At 44.6% G+C, this 16027-nt stretch overlaps 1 long non-coding RNA gene across 9 annotated transcripts in view; it reads left to right on the top strand.

The window, feature by feature from the left end:
- LOC309352037 overlaps window positions 1-16027 on the top strand; it is a 101281-nt gene that overhangs the window by 38070 nt on the left and 47184 nt on the right. For 2 of the 9 annotated variants that reach the window (XR_014161045.1, XR_014161046.1), the window contains exon 5: window positions 1406-1777. The exons of 4 other annotated variants lie outside the window; for them this stretch is intronic. This is a non-coding gene — a long non-coding RNA (uncharacterized lncRNA). Of the gene's footprint in view, window positions 1-1405; window positions 1780-16027 lie in introns of those variants that run through there. 3 more of the 9 variants (XR_014161044.1, XR_014161047.1, XR_014161048.1) reach the window with 3 other exon arrangements.

The raw sequence follows: 16027 nt of genomic DNA, 5'->3' as shown, positions 1-16027 counted from the left end.
CCACAATTTGGTCTGCTGAAATAGATTCCTGTACCAAATCCTGAATAATTTCTGTATTGGTGCTCACTTTTTGTCCCAAATTAATCGCTTTTTGTCCCAAGTTATCAATTTTAGTAGTCATAACATCGGTCTTCTTGTGAAGCTGTTCCAACAAATAGCTTATCTTACATAATGCAGTCACTAAGGCTTCTCCTGTCGACATTCTTAAATGGTCCAAGGTCAATCCCTGATTCTCACAGTTCTTATCCTGCAGCTGGAGATTCCCCAGCTCCACTCTTGTAACAGTTTCCAAAGCTCCCTCTAGAGGGAAACAGTCTCTACTTGTATCAATCCTTTCAAGCACAGTTCAAAAAGTAAAGTTAGTTTCAATTTTCAGTTACTTTTCCTCCTTTTAAAACGCAGAAGAGGACAATGGAAACAATATATTTCTCTTATTTAACTAACTGTCAACATGTTTTATTCACAGACAATGAACTCTCCCAAAACTTCAATCTACTGGCAGCCCGTTTCCAGGTTCAGAGCAGTGGTAATTTAATTTTTATCACTCTCTCCTGCAGGCTTACACGACCCAAAACTTCCCCCCTCTTCTCCTGCTTCCAAGGGGGGTTTAATGATTTTAATCGATGGAAGTTTAATCCTTTACATAAGGCTTTCCAAGACCTTAGCTTGCAGCTTCTTTGCTTCAATCTATTTACAAAAGGGGAAGGCGAACTTCCTGTTTGAAACCTTCCCGTTTCGGTACCAAATTAAGACTTTTGTAAATCCAATTTTCCGTTCTACTCACGGGTAGTTGTTTAAAGTCAAATTGTCCACAGGAAAAAGTCAGCGCTCTCCAGCAACAGCAATGCGGCTTCGCTCCGTGAAAAAAGCAGTCAGTTCGAACCACCGCGCCACTCACCCCACGTCGCTCCAGATCCCCGAAACTGGGTCTCCCCATGAGTAGGGGAGGCACAAAAGGTGCCAGCCGAATCCCATGTTCACAGGCTTCTTCCGCCTGTGATTTTAGTGGGTCTCCGCCTTCGCAGTGGTGGTCAGACCCTGATTTCCACGGAGCAAATTCCTCCCGATCGGAGGAACTCTGCCATTGCCGGAGGCGCCAACCCGGAAGTCCGGTCCCATTCACATTTCAATGGGAACCTACCTAATTCAGATTTCCTGGAACAGTATGTGAATTGAAGCACAGCTGTTCTTCAAAATTTGCACTTTTCCTAATTTTATGACGCAGTTCTCTAACCAAACAATATATACAAAAAAGTGTATAATAGGGGGGAATGTGCACAAAAATGCATATATAAGTGAAAATAATGTCCCAAAATGCATTTGATTAGGGAGAATTGCTTGCACAAATGTGAAGATTAGATTAAATTGCGGACAATTTTTATTTTTATTTTTTAATCTGATGCAGAAATGTGGTGAACTGAATGAAAGACTGGAGGAAACAAAATGAAAAGTGGAGGGAATCCAAAATGGGTACATTGGTCAATCTCTATTCATAGAAGAGCTGTGAAGACCTAGAATAGGAATGAGTAATTTCTTAAAAGCCAGCAGAACTGTGGGTAAAATACAGGAAGGGATAAATTGGCCTGGATTCATGGTTCCAGACTCACCTATGAAGCTTGGTGCCCCAATGGGAATTTAGAATCTCTCATCTTAATATATAAAGCTGCCTAATATTGGACATTGACCTCTCTTGGTCAGTATTATCTACTCTAGTTGGCTCTCCAGAGCCTAAGAGAGATATTTTTCATGCCTGGCTTAAGGGTGTCTTTAACTGGAGATGGTAGAGATTAGGGGTGCCAACTTGAATAAAATATTGGGGGGCAGGTAAACCCCACCCCACACAATCAATCACAAGACACATAATGCACGCATCATTTGAATGGCAGTGCCCATTAATGTGGTAGGGCAGCCCCCCTCAAATATTTTATTGGGGGCGGCAAAGGGACCTTGACCCCTAGGAGTTGGCTCCTATGGTGGAGATTGAAGGTGGGAACTTATGAGTGCAAAGGACATACTCTGTGGGCATTAAACAAGATCCCAGCAGTCTATGGTTTTGCATCTGAATTCTGAACATTTGCCTGATCTCTGTAGCTCTCTTGTTGCTGAGCAATCTGAACAATTTGTGACCCTCTAAGCCAAATGCAACTCAATGTCTGTTATGGCCTTTCTGGGACTTGATAAACCTGGATTGCCTGCCAGGGAGTAGTGGGCACCAGACAGGCAACAGGAAATGCTGGGGCTGCGTTTAGCTTGGCCATGCAGGTCTGCTTTACATTCTGAATTATTTTGACAAGGGCGTGCCCATTGCCAAAGGTCTTAGTATACTTTTAATACTTCTAAAAAGTTAAGAGTGCCCAATTTTCATGTAAATCAATGGCAGTAATAGAATCATAGATCTGGAGTCTCATAGGCAGTGTTGGCTGGTGCGGAAGATAGGGAGAAAGAAGGTGGTGCCAGAGCCATGACAGGCACAGCCACTCCCTGATTGGTTGTAAGTAAGCAGGAAGGCAGGTGGGGGTTGGCTATGGGCAGGCAGAGGTTAGTGGGGCAGTGCCCCACTTGTGCTAATGGACCAGCTTCCACTGCTTGTAGGCCATCGTGCAACTCTTTGCTCAACGCAGGGTAACCAGGGCCAAAGCCTCTCCAACAGATGGCTATCAGAATTCTAGGTAATTGGTTATATTGTTGAGCTGCTAAACATATATCCTGCACGTGGTTACTCATAACCATACCACTTAATTCAACAGGGCTGAGTTGCTATTAAGCATGATTAGGATTGCAGCTATATTCAGGGATAAAATTCCATTGAACTTAGAGGGACACATCTCTGAGCAAATGTTTCTGAACACTAGTCCTATTGATCAAGAGATCATGAAGCATGTTCCTGATCATGGCTGTTGTTTTCACTGGTCTGAAGCGAACCCAGTACAGAACCATGTCATTGGTTCATTTGTTTTCCCTTTTCCTGCATGAGGCTTGTCTTACAATCTTAAATACTGCTTCTGAAAAATAAATAAATGGGTAGCCTTCCACTGTCCTCATTAGAAGTTTTACCTGCTGATCTGTTTGGTTTCTGATTGCTGGTTCTGCAGTAACACAAGATACATTTCTGAGCTTTTCTGTATGAACACCGTGGGGCAATTGTACCACCCAACTGTACCTTTTAAATAGTTAATATAATACTTTAATATTCAGTAATATGAACAATGCCTGCTCCCCCACTGTGTGTACCAATTGCTGATGGTTACCTCATATTTGCTTCATACTGGATTATTCCATCAAAATGCTCTGCTTTGCTGTCCAATCATTTATTTCATTGTTCTGTTGAACTATGTTGCAAACATATAGTAACTCTTGTAGGCCTGTGAAAGCTAGAGCGGTACATCCAGTTTTCTAAAAAGTATTTTATTTATTTATTCATTCATGTATTGCATTATCTATATAGATTCCCATTTTACACATGTTACTCTTGAAAGCATCATGTACCTAGCTGACATTACAAAAATGAATAAGATCTACGATGTGGTCAGTGATGAACGTGTAGTCCTGTTACAGAATACTTTGCAACAGGTGGAGCCAACATGGTGACCTACAGATGTTTTGGACTACAAATCCCATCACCCAACATGGCCAGTGGGAGTTGATGATGGGATGATGGGATGATGGGAGTTGTAGTCCAAAGCACATAGAGAGGACTGCACTATGTTGGCTACAGGCTACAGGGCTGGATTCATCAGGCTTCACCAGGCATCTGCTGAGACCCATACTCCCAAAACCACTGTACTGGAGCCCATTGGCTCTTTTGGCTGCTCTTTCTCAGCTAGGCTCAAAGCTCACAGGGAAGGTGGTCTGTGGCAGAAGGTCTTATGAGCAGCATCTCATCAGGTAAGACAGTCATGCCATAGAATCATAGAATTGTAGAGTTGGAAGGGACCCAGATGATCATCTAGCTCAACTCCTTGCAATGCAGGAATCCTGCCCAGAGCTATCCCTGAGTGGGCTCAAACCACCAACAGCCCCATGGGAAGACTTTTAATGTGGGCATCTGCATGGTTTCTCCTAGATAAAGGAATGTGGGCAGGGGGGAGGGGAGCCAGGAGCCTGTGCTGTATTTAGTGGGGGAAATACATTGGCTGACAGACCTATGATCTACTGGACAGCCTTGGGTGTGACACAGAGTGGAAGCATGAATGACTCATATTTTCTCCTAACATGCTTCCACATCGCTTCTGAAGTCAGGAGATGAACATAAAAAGAAGGTAAAGGACCCATGGATGGTTAAGTCCAGTCAAAGGCGACTATGGGGTTGTGGCACTCATCTCGCTTTCTGGCCAAGGGAGCTGGTGTTTGTCCACAGACAGCTTTCTGGGTCACGTGGCCAGCATGGCTAAACTGCTTGTGGTGCAACAGAACACCATGACAGAAACCAGAGCGCACAGAAATGCCTTTTACCTTCCCTATTTATCTACTGGCGTGGTTTTGAACTTCTAGGTTGGCAGGAGCTGGGACAGAGCAACGGGAGCTCACCCCGTTGCAGGGATTCAAACCGCCAAGCTTCTGATCAGCAAGCAAAAGAGGCTCAGTGGTTTAGACCACAGTGCCACCCACATCCCCTCATATCTCCCCGCCAAAGCATATCTCCCCATGCTTTGGAATAACTCTGCATCATATCCAAAGCCTAGGTGGGCCACTGGTTTGATCCAGCAAGCTCTACTATGTTCTTAGCCACCCACAGAGGTGTCCTTATGTCAAGTAGTGCAGGATAATTGTGAAAAATGGAAAGAGTGAATACTGCATGTCCCTTTGTTCAAAGGACTCATATACATATCATGCATTGCCATTACGTCCCTAATTTATACGGTCCCTGCAATACATCTTTCCTCAATGAGAAAAGTGAAGAATGCATTTGCAGGAAGAAGCCTAACCTTTCTAGAACTTCTATAATTTGAATGACTTCTGGATTTTGTATAACAGTCATTTTGAATGAGATGGTAATTGAATTATGAAATATCTCCGCCTTTGTTAGGAAGGGACCTTTCCCCTCTCCTCTGCATACATCTTTCTTTTCAGCTCAAGGTCAGGCTGTATTTGTTACATTTCAGTCTTCTAATGGGAAAAAGAATCCTGCTTAACAGCTGTACCTTCTGGCATGGACAAAAGGTGCCGGGTCATTTAATTTTGTAACAAACACAACACGATTGCTTGAGACTGTGCGATGGCTGATTAATGATCAGTGGAGAGGGAGAAGAATCAGATGATGTCTCAACTCCTTCTGGGAGCCAATGCACAGATTCTTTTCAGATGTTCTGAGAAGGGAATAAATAATGTGTGTTGGTTTGGCTTAAGTGTTCATTGTCAAGGAGGCTAGCTACATTCATCCAAGCACCCGAACACGGGGTTAAAAAAGCAGTTTGTTTGTTTTTTAGATGCATTAGAAGAATGTTGGAGGGAGCTTGGCAGAAGCAGAGGACTTGAGTTATCAGTAGCTCAAGATGGATGGCAAAAGCTTCGCCCCATAACAGGGATGAGGACATGTTTACCAGCTTGATGGGCGCATTTCCTTTCGAGCAACCATTTGGGCAAGCCTATGGTGTGCAAGATCAGAGTCAAAAGTGGACAGAGCAACAGAAAGTGCAGTCTCTTCTCTTCTCTTTGGCGATCACTCATAGCCGAGTAAGACTGTCTTCCATAAACACGGTTTTAACAATGAGTCCGTAAGTGACTGTGGAGGCCAGTTCTGGATCCACACGTCCTTCCACAGTGGGGACTTTGGTTTCCGGGGGTGGGGGAGTTGATCATGGTGTGGATTTGCCAAGCATGCCTTCCTCTTAGCATGTTTCTCCCTTGCGTCCTGAGTTTGAGTGTCTTCAAAGCCCACAACACCTTTGGTAAAGGCTGTTCTCCAATTGGAGCACTCGTAGGCAAGTGTTTCCCAATTGTTGGTGTTTATACTACATTTTTAAAAATTTGCCTTGAGGCAGTCTTTAAACCTCTTTTGTTGACCACCAGGATTACGCTTTCCATTTTCAAGTTTGGAATAGAGTAGTTGCTTTGGAAGACGATAATCAGGCATCTGCACAACATGACCAGTCCAACAAAGTTGATGTTGAAGAATCATTGCTTCAACACTGGTTATCTTTGCTTCTTCCAGTACACTGGTATTAGTCTGCCTGTCTTTCCAAGTGATGTGTACAAATTTTCAGAGACACTATTGATTAAATCTTTCGAGGAGTTGGAGATGGCGTTTATAAGTGGTCCATGTTTCACAAGCATACAGTAAGGTTGGTAGCACAATAGCTTTGTAAACAAGCGTTTTGATTTCCCTGAGAATGTCCTGGTCCTCAAACACTCTGCACTTCAATTGGGAGAAAGCCGTACTCGCAGAGCTCAGGAGATGCTGGATTTCGGCATCAATGTCGGCCCTTGTGGAAAGATAACTGCCTAGGTAGGATTGACATTTTCCAATGTTCTACCATTGAGTTGGATTTGCGGCGCTGCAGAGGGGTTATTTTGTACTTGTTGGTTTTTGGGATATTGAGCGATAGGCCAAGCTTTTCATAAGCGTCTGCGAAGATATTTAGGATGGTTTGGAGGTCATCCTCTGAGCGTGTACACATTATGTTGTCATCAGCATACTGAAGCTCTATGATGGAAGTTAAGGTAACCTTACTCTTTGCTTTCAGCCTGCTCAGATTGAAGAGCTTTCCATCTATTCAATATATGATTTCTACTTTGGTGGGGAGTTTCCCTTCGACAAAGCGTAGGATCATGACAATGAAAATAATGACTAGAGTTGGGGCAATAACACAACCCTGTTTAACACCTGATCCCACTGTGAAAGTGCAGTAGGCTACATTTTTCACCCAATCAGACACCCTTCTGAATCCTCCATCCAGGCCAGCAAGAAGTATGATTGGCTTCCACTCTAGCAAAAATCATTCAGGGAGAGTGCAAAGCAGAGTCAGTGAGTGACGTGGCTTGGGGAGAGGGTTTATGGATTGAGGCAGTGGAGGCTTGTCCATTAGGGCAAAAGGGGTGCTGCCCCACCAACCTCAGTCTACCGTCAATTGGCCCTTGCCTCTTTGCCTCCAGTCCAGGGGGCAGCACTGCCTGTCAGCTTCGTCTTCCATAGTCTCAGTGTTGTTCCTTGCAGGACTCAACATGGAGGGTGATGGGGGACAAAGCCAGAATGAGTGGATCCTGCCTGTCACTGGTTCTGGCTCCACATATTGTTGGGCTCCTTGCCTTCCGCCCCTCCAGTCCCAATGGGAAAGTCCCATGAGCCAGACAGAGGGGCCTGTGTGGCAGATTAGCAGCCAAATTCAACAGTGCAGATTCTTGCTAGTCAGCATGTGAGGGGTTAAGGCCACAGAGCTGTATTGCTGACAGGCAGGCCCATACAATAGAAATGCAGTTGGTAGGGAGGGTTCTACGTGATGTCATGCCCAGTGGCAGGGGATAATGGGAGTTGTAGTTCAGCAACATCAGGAGGGCAACACCATTCTCTTCATTGAAGAGAATGAAGCTTCTGTTCATGTGCAGATGGGAGCCCCTACACTCACCCTGTTGGATCAGACTGAGCGCATGCAGAAGACCTCATAGAGGAGCAACTGGGGGGAGGGATACCCAGTCCTCTGCGGAAATGGGACATCTCAGATTCACACTCCTTAGATGGTTGTGCTTTGGAACTGACGAAAGAAGGATCGGCAACTTTATTCTCATGCCCTATTTCATAAAGATTAATTTTTGTCCCGGGCACTCAAAGTTTCCTGTCTTCAAGCCAGAGGGCTGCCTGTCACATCAAGGTGGATTGCTTTAAAATTTGTTGGAGGTAGAGAAAGCTTAATATTTCGCCTACTGTAGAAGGTCTTTCAAACTATTATACCTGCGCAGAGCCAAGAGTAGAGAATTCTATAAAGAAATGAATTATTAATGTTGGCTTTCAGAGCAATAGAATCTCTTTACTCCAAGAGTAGCATTTCTTCCCTGATTTCTGACTTTTCCTCTTAATATAAAATACTGACCCCTTGGTAAGGTGTCCTTTTTTGAATCACAGATTTGCTGAGTTTCATAACGTGCTGCCTTTACTTTTAATCAGTGCACAGGTTCAGGATGGGGGGCTTGGGGTGGTCAGATTAAAATCAGAAGTAAATCTCCTTGAATGTTGGCAGAAATAAATAAACCAAACAACTAGGATGTAGAGAATGTGGCTTCCAGCTGAATATAGATGGACTAATATATATATATATATATTTCTCAAAGACTTCCTCCTCCCCGCTTCTCCATTTGCACAGATTTCCACCCGGACAAAATTGATTGCCAAAAGGAGGCATAATCCAGTGGCAAAGTTTAACTTTGTAGACCTGGTCACCATTACAGGGGCATGACATTAGAGTTCTTCTAATACACCTTCAGGAAATGTTAAAATACTGCATCTAAGAGATCATAGAACCTGACCAGCTTATTGCAGTAGGAGATGCTTATTTCTTTCCTCCAAACCCAAGCATATGGTCCTGAAGAGACCACCACACAGGAATGCAAAACCTACAGCATTCTAGATGTTGTATGACCAGCTCCTTTCAACCCCAGGCAGCAACACCCATGGTCAGGGATGGGGGGAGTTGGAGTCCAATAACATCTAGAGGGCTGAAACGTAAAAAACATAAAAGCTGAAACGTCCCACAAGACAAAAGTGGAAAAGGTATGGTAGGAGGGCTTTTGCAATCACATATTAGGTCAGAAACAAGGGAAAGCACATTATAGTCTCCCCACTTTCAATTCATAGAGTCTTTTTTCATAGTTTACATTCAGTATGAGCCAATACTTTGGCCACCTCATGAGAAGAGAATCATAGAATCATAGAATCATAGAATCATAGAATCATAGAGTTGGAAGAGACCACAAGGGCCATCGAGTCCAACCCCCTGCCAAGCAGGAAACACCATCAGAGCACTCCTGACATATGGTTATCAAGCCTCTGCTTAAAGACCTCCAAAGAAGGAGACTCCTTGGCAGCAAATTCCACTGTCGAACAGCTCTTACTGTCAGGAAGTTCTTCCTAATGTTTAGGTGGAATCTTCTTTCTTGTAGTTTGGAGCCATTGCTCCGTGTCCGCTTCTCTGGAGCAGCAGAAAACAACCTTTCTCCCTCCTCTATGTGACATCCTTTTATATATTTGAACATGGCTATCATATCACCCCTTAACCTCCTCTTCTCCAGGCTAAACATGCCCAGCTCCCTTAGCCGTTCCTCATAAGGCATCGTTTCCAGGCCTTTGACCATTTTGGTTGCCCTCCTCTGGACACGTTCCAGTTTGTCAGTGTCCTTCTTGAACTGTGGTGCCCAGAACTGGACACAGTACTCCAGGTGAGGTCTGACCAGAGCAGAATACAGTGGCACTATTACTTCCCTTGATCTAGATGCTATACTCCTATTGATGCAGCCCAGAATTGCATTGGCTTTTTAAGCTGCCGCGTCACACTGTTGGCTCATGTCAAGTTTGTGGTCAACCAAGACTCCTAGATCCTTTTCACATGTACTGCTCTCAAGCCAGGTGTCACCCATCTTGTATTTGTGCCTCTCATTTTTTTTGCCCAAGTGCAATACTTTACATTTCTCCCTGTTAAAGACTCTCCTCCCTGGAAGAGAGGGGAGTGGTTGTGGGCGGGAGCCCGAGCTCCGCCCCTAGCAGGGGGCATTAGCCCCTGCCTCCTCCATTCACCTGGCTGGCACCCACGCCCCTCGGCAGGCACCCAACCAGGTGCCTCCGAGGGGGCGTTTACAGCATCCTTTTGCTGCGGTGCCAGCTCCTCCTCGGCCTCATTCTCCTCTCCGTCGTCTCGTCGCGAGTCACCCACCCTCCACTCCCTTTGAGCTCAGGGTCTTAGTTCCTTGGCCTTGCTATGGACTTTAGGGTGGTCGCCCTGGTTGTCCAGGGGGCCTGGTAGGAATTTGTCCATTTGGCATTAGGCTTTTTGGTTTTTTCGCCTACCTCGTAGCAATCGTCACAACTTTGTGGTATTGGTGGGTAGGTTAGGCATTGGAATAATGTGTTGTGGTGTGTCAAAGGGCTAGGTGTGGCCACCGCCTATGCCTTCAATTTTTGGGGTATTCCGTTAAAGGAATCTGGCGGTCGTGTACTCTGTCTGATGCCTGCTTGGCGGGAGGCCATGGCATGACCCTCGGTGACATCAGGGGAGAGCCTATAGTTGGATTAGCATCAACAGGCTCCACCTACTGGTGAATAAACCCCCTTGTTTTGACATCCAATGCCTAAGCCAATACCTTTTCTCACTGCTGTAATCAATAAAGTTGTGGCCTTTTCTTGCCCATTAACCTTATATCACGTGTCCTTGTGTATTCATTCCACTTTGCGGGGGTCGGGTCCTCAAACCACAAAATTCATCTTGTTTTCCAGACTCCCTGGAAAAGACCCTGATGTTGGGAAAGATGGAGGGCACAAGGAGAAGGGGACGACAGAGGAAGAGATGATTGGACAGTGTTCTCGAAGCTACAAACATGAGTCTGACCAAACTGCGGGAGGCAGTGGAAGACAGGAGTGCCTGGCGTGCTCTGGTCCATGGGGTCACGAAGAGTTGGACATGACTAAACGACTAAACAACATGAGACACTATTGTCCTAGACTTTTGGGGGAAAGAGGAGGGAGAAAGAGGGAGGGAGAAGGTTGGGGATGATGATATTTTCAATCTATTGCATAGTGTTTGTGCAGGGGTTTTTTCTGTGCCAGCTTCTTGTGGGTAGGTCCTTTAGTTATACAGTGGTACCTCGGGTTACAGATGCTTCAGGTTACAGACTCCGCTAACCCAGAAATAGTACCTTGGGTTGAGAACTTTGCTTCAGGATGAGAACAGAAATTGTGCGGCGGTGGGAGACCCCATTAGCTAAAGTGGTATCTCAGGTTAAGAACAGTTTCAGGTTATGAACAGACCTTGGGAATGAATTAAGTTCTTAACCCGAGGTACCACTGTTTTTATTGGCATTGCAAGAGATTGGAGGGTCCAGGGTCTGGTTGGTTGTGTTCAGTTGGTTGCAGTGTGATTTGTTTGTATGTGAGGGTGGGGTGGGGGATGTGATGTCAGGTTAGCCATATTGATTTGTATGGTCATGGGGCAGGGAATATTTCATTGTCTTCACCACACCGGGTTGAAGGCATCCTCCTTTTTTTGTTTGTCCCCATGCTAGTTCAAGTTTGTTGGCTAATTTTCCTAGTTGGGTGGTTTCCCCATACATTTTGTTCTAAACCATCTGGCAGTGGTTCTTTAGGGTTTGAGCTGATGGTCTTTACTCATCCTACCTTGAGATGGCAGGGATTCAACTTGGGCCCTTTACCAAACCCACTTGAGCTTTCTCCCCTCACATCTTGACCTGGTGTGACAAATTACTCTCTGTTTTACTACCAAAGAAGTGGCAGAATGCCCACGCTAGTGCCTCCTTCGTGATAATTTGCAGAATGAAAGGACACTCACAGACACCTCTCAAGTGAGGAAGGTGCAACAAATCCCCTCCCCCACGCCCCGTCCATGAGAATTTCAGAGAAATCTGCCTTTTGATAATTTTCAAAAGCATGCTCTTTTCTCATTAATTGAAGGAGAATCGAGGGGTAAGAAAATGCAGGCGATGGCACTGGTATGGCGCTAATCCAAATTTTTGGCTTGTCTTTCTCATTCCTAGCTCAGCTTGCCTCTAACCTATGACCACACAGTTGAGCCTTTATATCAGGGGTCAGCAAACTTACCGTGCCTCGGGCCGGTGTCTCCAGTGCCAATCGCATGGTGGGCTGGAGGGCAGGGGAGTGTGTGCCCATACGCGTGCTCTCACAGTATTTCTGGTGCACTTCTGGGTTGGAGGAGCACCAGAAATAGCTTGTGCACATGTGCACGGGCCTCCTCTAATCTGGATGTGCACCAGAAATAACGCTTGTGCATGCGCAAATAATGCTTGCACATGTGCACAAGCTATTTCTGGTGCCCCTCTGACCCAGCAGCGCTGGTAAGAGTGGGCAGCAGGGGTCGCCTCAGGCTGGATAAACGAGTCCCTCGGGCCTTATCCAGCCTGCAGGCCTTAGTTTGGGGACACCTGCTTTCTATGTTCAAACTTTTCATGGCAAATGAAATGCCAGGATTGGGAGTTTTTGAGTCCATGTTGTGCTCAGGTTCTCTTTACAGGCTTCCCATGGGCATTTGGTTGTCCACTGCTGCAGATGTGAGATGCTGGACTAGATGAGCTGTATATTCACATCAGCTTGAACTGCCTGCAATTCCTTGTCTAGCCAGCTGCAATGGTGGCATGGGATGTAGCAAAGTGACATCCCCGTGGTGCCTCATAAATGTTCTAGTATCATTTCTGAAGCCACCACGCCGGAAATATTCTCCCTATACTTAGTATATACTTAAATTTGGCAAACATATCTCATGGGCACCTGTTTGACGTGCATATCTATGACGATTGCCAACATTTGGTCTTGATATTTGAAAACAATGTGTTACTTGTCAAAAGAAGAGTAAACTGCTAACATCTTTATTTACCATATGAACGCAATGTTGCACTTCTGGAATTCACTCAAGATGGACAGACTTGTTATTCTCTCCCCCCTCCCTTGCTGTCTTCACCCCACCCTGAATCTTGGTGAGGGTTTGAAACCACATGGTTTTCCTTAGTGTTTGAAAGTTGTATTTTGTGTCTTAGTCAGACTTTTGGGAGACAGTGCATCTTATTTTTTAAAAATAGAATAAAATAGAAGTAGTGTTTCCCTCCTCTGAAGTTCACAAATCAAATTCAAATATTTACTTACTTGGATACATGCTGAAGTTTGCTCTGTTAGAATCTGTGATGTGTATAATATTTTAGGTTAGCTTGAGCCATATGTGGTTGTTTTTTTTTCAAATTATCAAAACAAATGTGAGTATTTATGTTTTTTGTTCAGCTGCTAAACATGAATCAGCAGGGTTTCCTGTCTGGTTAAGACTTGCTAGTTAGGGTCTCCCAAAGTTCTCTATGATTCCCCCCCCCCATTTGGTTCTGATTACTTCTGACTTGCTCCATGATCCTGAGTTCCAGGCTCCTCATTCCCCTCAAACCTAGTCCCACTGTGGAAAAGCTACAGTCCTTTACACATTTACCTGGGAGTAAGTTCAATTGCTACTAATATATGCATTTATATGCGCACTTTACCCTAGTATATGCATTTTTGTACATGTTCCTTGGCTGAAGAAATGCATTGCAAAATTCAGAAAACTGCAAATTTCAAATATTGTTGATGTTTTGGTTTATGTATTATTGTGAGAACTGTGAATTAGGTAGGTTTGGCTTTAAGTGTGAACTGAACTGAATTTTTCCCACATCCCTAACTGCATGGCAAAATTCAGAAAAGTATGTAATCTGAAAGCTGCATTCCAAGTTGTGTATAAGTCTAGGACTGCAAAATTAGGTTGGTTTGCTTTAATATGCAGATACACCGACATATCCTCCATCCCTAACCATGGGTGCTCACAAAATCACATCAAAGCAGCCGCCACCAGGGGAACAAAGGAACAAGGAAGAGCAATGAAACAAATGTTCATGGGTTCATGGGCTGAGTGGGTTCCCCACTCCTACCCCTGAGTGATTTGCATTGAACATGTTACTTTTAAAATATTAAATCTGAAGGGTGTCTGGCAGAACCCAAATCACCAGTGTAAATGTGGTGAAACTTATTCTTTTTACCTCACTTTGCTTTCTGCTAAAGTAGCACTTCATTGTTTCTTGTGGGTATCCATAAAGTATTAGGTTCTGAAAGTTTCCCTCTTTGACATGGAAGGAAATACAGAAATACACTTGGTATTACAATTATATTCCTGTTGGGAAAGTATTTAAATGCTGAATGACAAAAATAGTTCTGCAATGTAACAATCTGTCTGAGGTCTCACTTTTATTGATCAGAATGTCAAAGAAATCGTTCTAAAATGTTGCAGTGGCCTTGATATAATCCAAGCTGTTTAACAAAAATGGATGCAGTTTTCAGACTGTATTAGATTATTCCCTTTAATCTTGCTTTCCTTTTATAATCAGGGCAAAATCAATTAAGATTTTATATAGGCAGGCCATTAAAAAAATGGAACCATGGTTTATAGGCAGTACAAGGAAGTTGCTGATATCGAGTTACCTATAATTTAAGTGTGATTATTTGAGTTAAATCCTCCTTTACTGCTTTAAAATCTCTTTGGTTTCACCCAAGATGTCAGCAATTTGGTGTCAGAGTCCCATTAACTGTCAGAAGGTGAAAAGATAGTGATTCAAAAAATGAGATATAATGAAGTTGAGTAACCTCTCCATATTCTAGCATTAATTAGTGTCAAGACCGCTGAACCTGGGCTCCTGGGCTGCCCAAGACCCAAATGAAGAACACATACAGGCTGCCTCTCACACAGGGAACCTTCATCATCTCCTACCATGCCTTCCTAGCCCAAGAATGAGGCTATTCTCAGTGTCTGAAGACAAACCCTCAGTGTTTCTCTCCAGAAATGGACAAAGGCCCCTTAAGGAACACAGAAAACTCTTCCAGGGAGGTGTGGGTAACCGTAGAACAGATCTTTCTGACTTCAGATTTCAGCTCTTTGCTGAAGCAACACCCACCCCATATTTGCCATAGGGGAGAGAAACACTGTACAGCCTCTGGAGTTCACTGGGAGCTGTCCATGGTCCTAATAAGGCTTACTTAGATGTGGCTGTTCCTTGCCACACCAAGCTACATGCTCCAGATACTGACTTTACTAGATAGGACGGTGCTTCAGTGGACGTGTCCCTGCTTACTGTGAATTTATCTGTTATGACCTCACTAGAGGTGATGGGAAGCTGCTGAAGTAAGCCATTGAGAGCTTCAAGACCAGACCAAACAGGATAATTAGAAATCCCCACTGTTTGGATCAATATTCTGCAAACACCAGAGCTTAGCCCAAACTCTCACAATTTTCATTTAGATTCTGAACAGTGCCAAAACAAAAACCCTGCAACTTATTTTAAGAGATTTGGGACACTTTTGGAAACATTTGCAGATTGCTTCTATTTGACAGTTTTGGGCTGACCCAAAACACCCACCTCCCATTTGTCCCTTGTTCACATGCAGAAAATTACAGGCTAGTAGTTACAGCTAGAGAGAGAAACTGAGGCAGTCATTTTGTTTTGTCTTGAGCTTGATGATCTTTGTTTCCTTTGACTTCTTGAAGAAACTTTGCCATGGCCAGTGTAATATCATTAGAGCTGTCATCCAAAATATATTGAATATGGGAGGCTTCAGATTTTTCCCGGCAGATTTGCCAGTAGGGGTTTGATCACTTGGTCTCTTGCTTGCTCGTACTGCCCACAATGCGGTAAGACATGCTTCAAGCAATCAACGTCCTGAGAACATAAACAAAGCCTATTCTGATAAGGGATGCCTCTCAGTCTAACATTTAGCACTTCCGAAGGAAATACATTTAGTCTGGCTTTGGTAAATAAATGCCAATAGGTTGGTACAGACAGGTTCCTAAAATATGAGGATATATGAAAGTCGTACCTATATTGGATTCCTGCTGCTACCGGGCCACAGATTACATGAGATCGAGATCGCAGGTCGCTATGTGAAATGTCCCAAAGCCTTTGCCTCAGGGATTCAAGGGCAGTATCATAGCCCAGATCAGGGGTTGGCAAGGTTTGCTGGCCATGAGCCGGATCACTCCCATGGAGATCGTCTGTGGGCCGGACTGGTGCAGCATGATGCCGGAAATCACGTCTAGGCATGTCCGCGATGCCGGAAATAGCTTCTGCGCATGCCCAGACACTGAAAATCGCGCCTGCGCAGAAGCGATTTTCAGCATCTGGATATGCGTAGATGTGATTTCTGGTATCTGTGCGTGCACAGATGCCATTTCTGGCGTCACTCGGCGAATCCCCACACCGTTCTGCGCTGGTGGCTCGGTTTGCGGGCAGCTCGTGGGCAGGTAAAACAGTCTTTGTGGGCCACATCCGGCCCATGGGCTGCACGTTGCCGACC

The sequence above is a fragment of the Podarcis erhardii genome, assembly GCF_964252035.2.
Source record: "Podarcis erhardii genome assembly, chromosome: 10".
Taxonomy (NCBI): Eukaryota; Metazoa; Chordata; class Lepidosauria; order Squamata; family Lacertidae; genus Podarcis; species Podarcis erhardii.
Note: the sequence above shows the minus strand (reverse complement) of the source record. Positions and strands in the feature narration are given on the sequence as shown.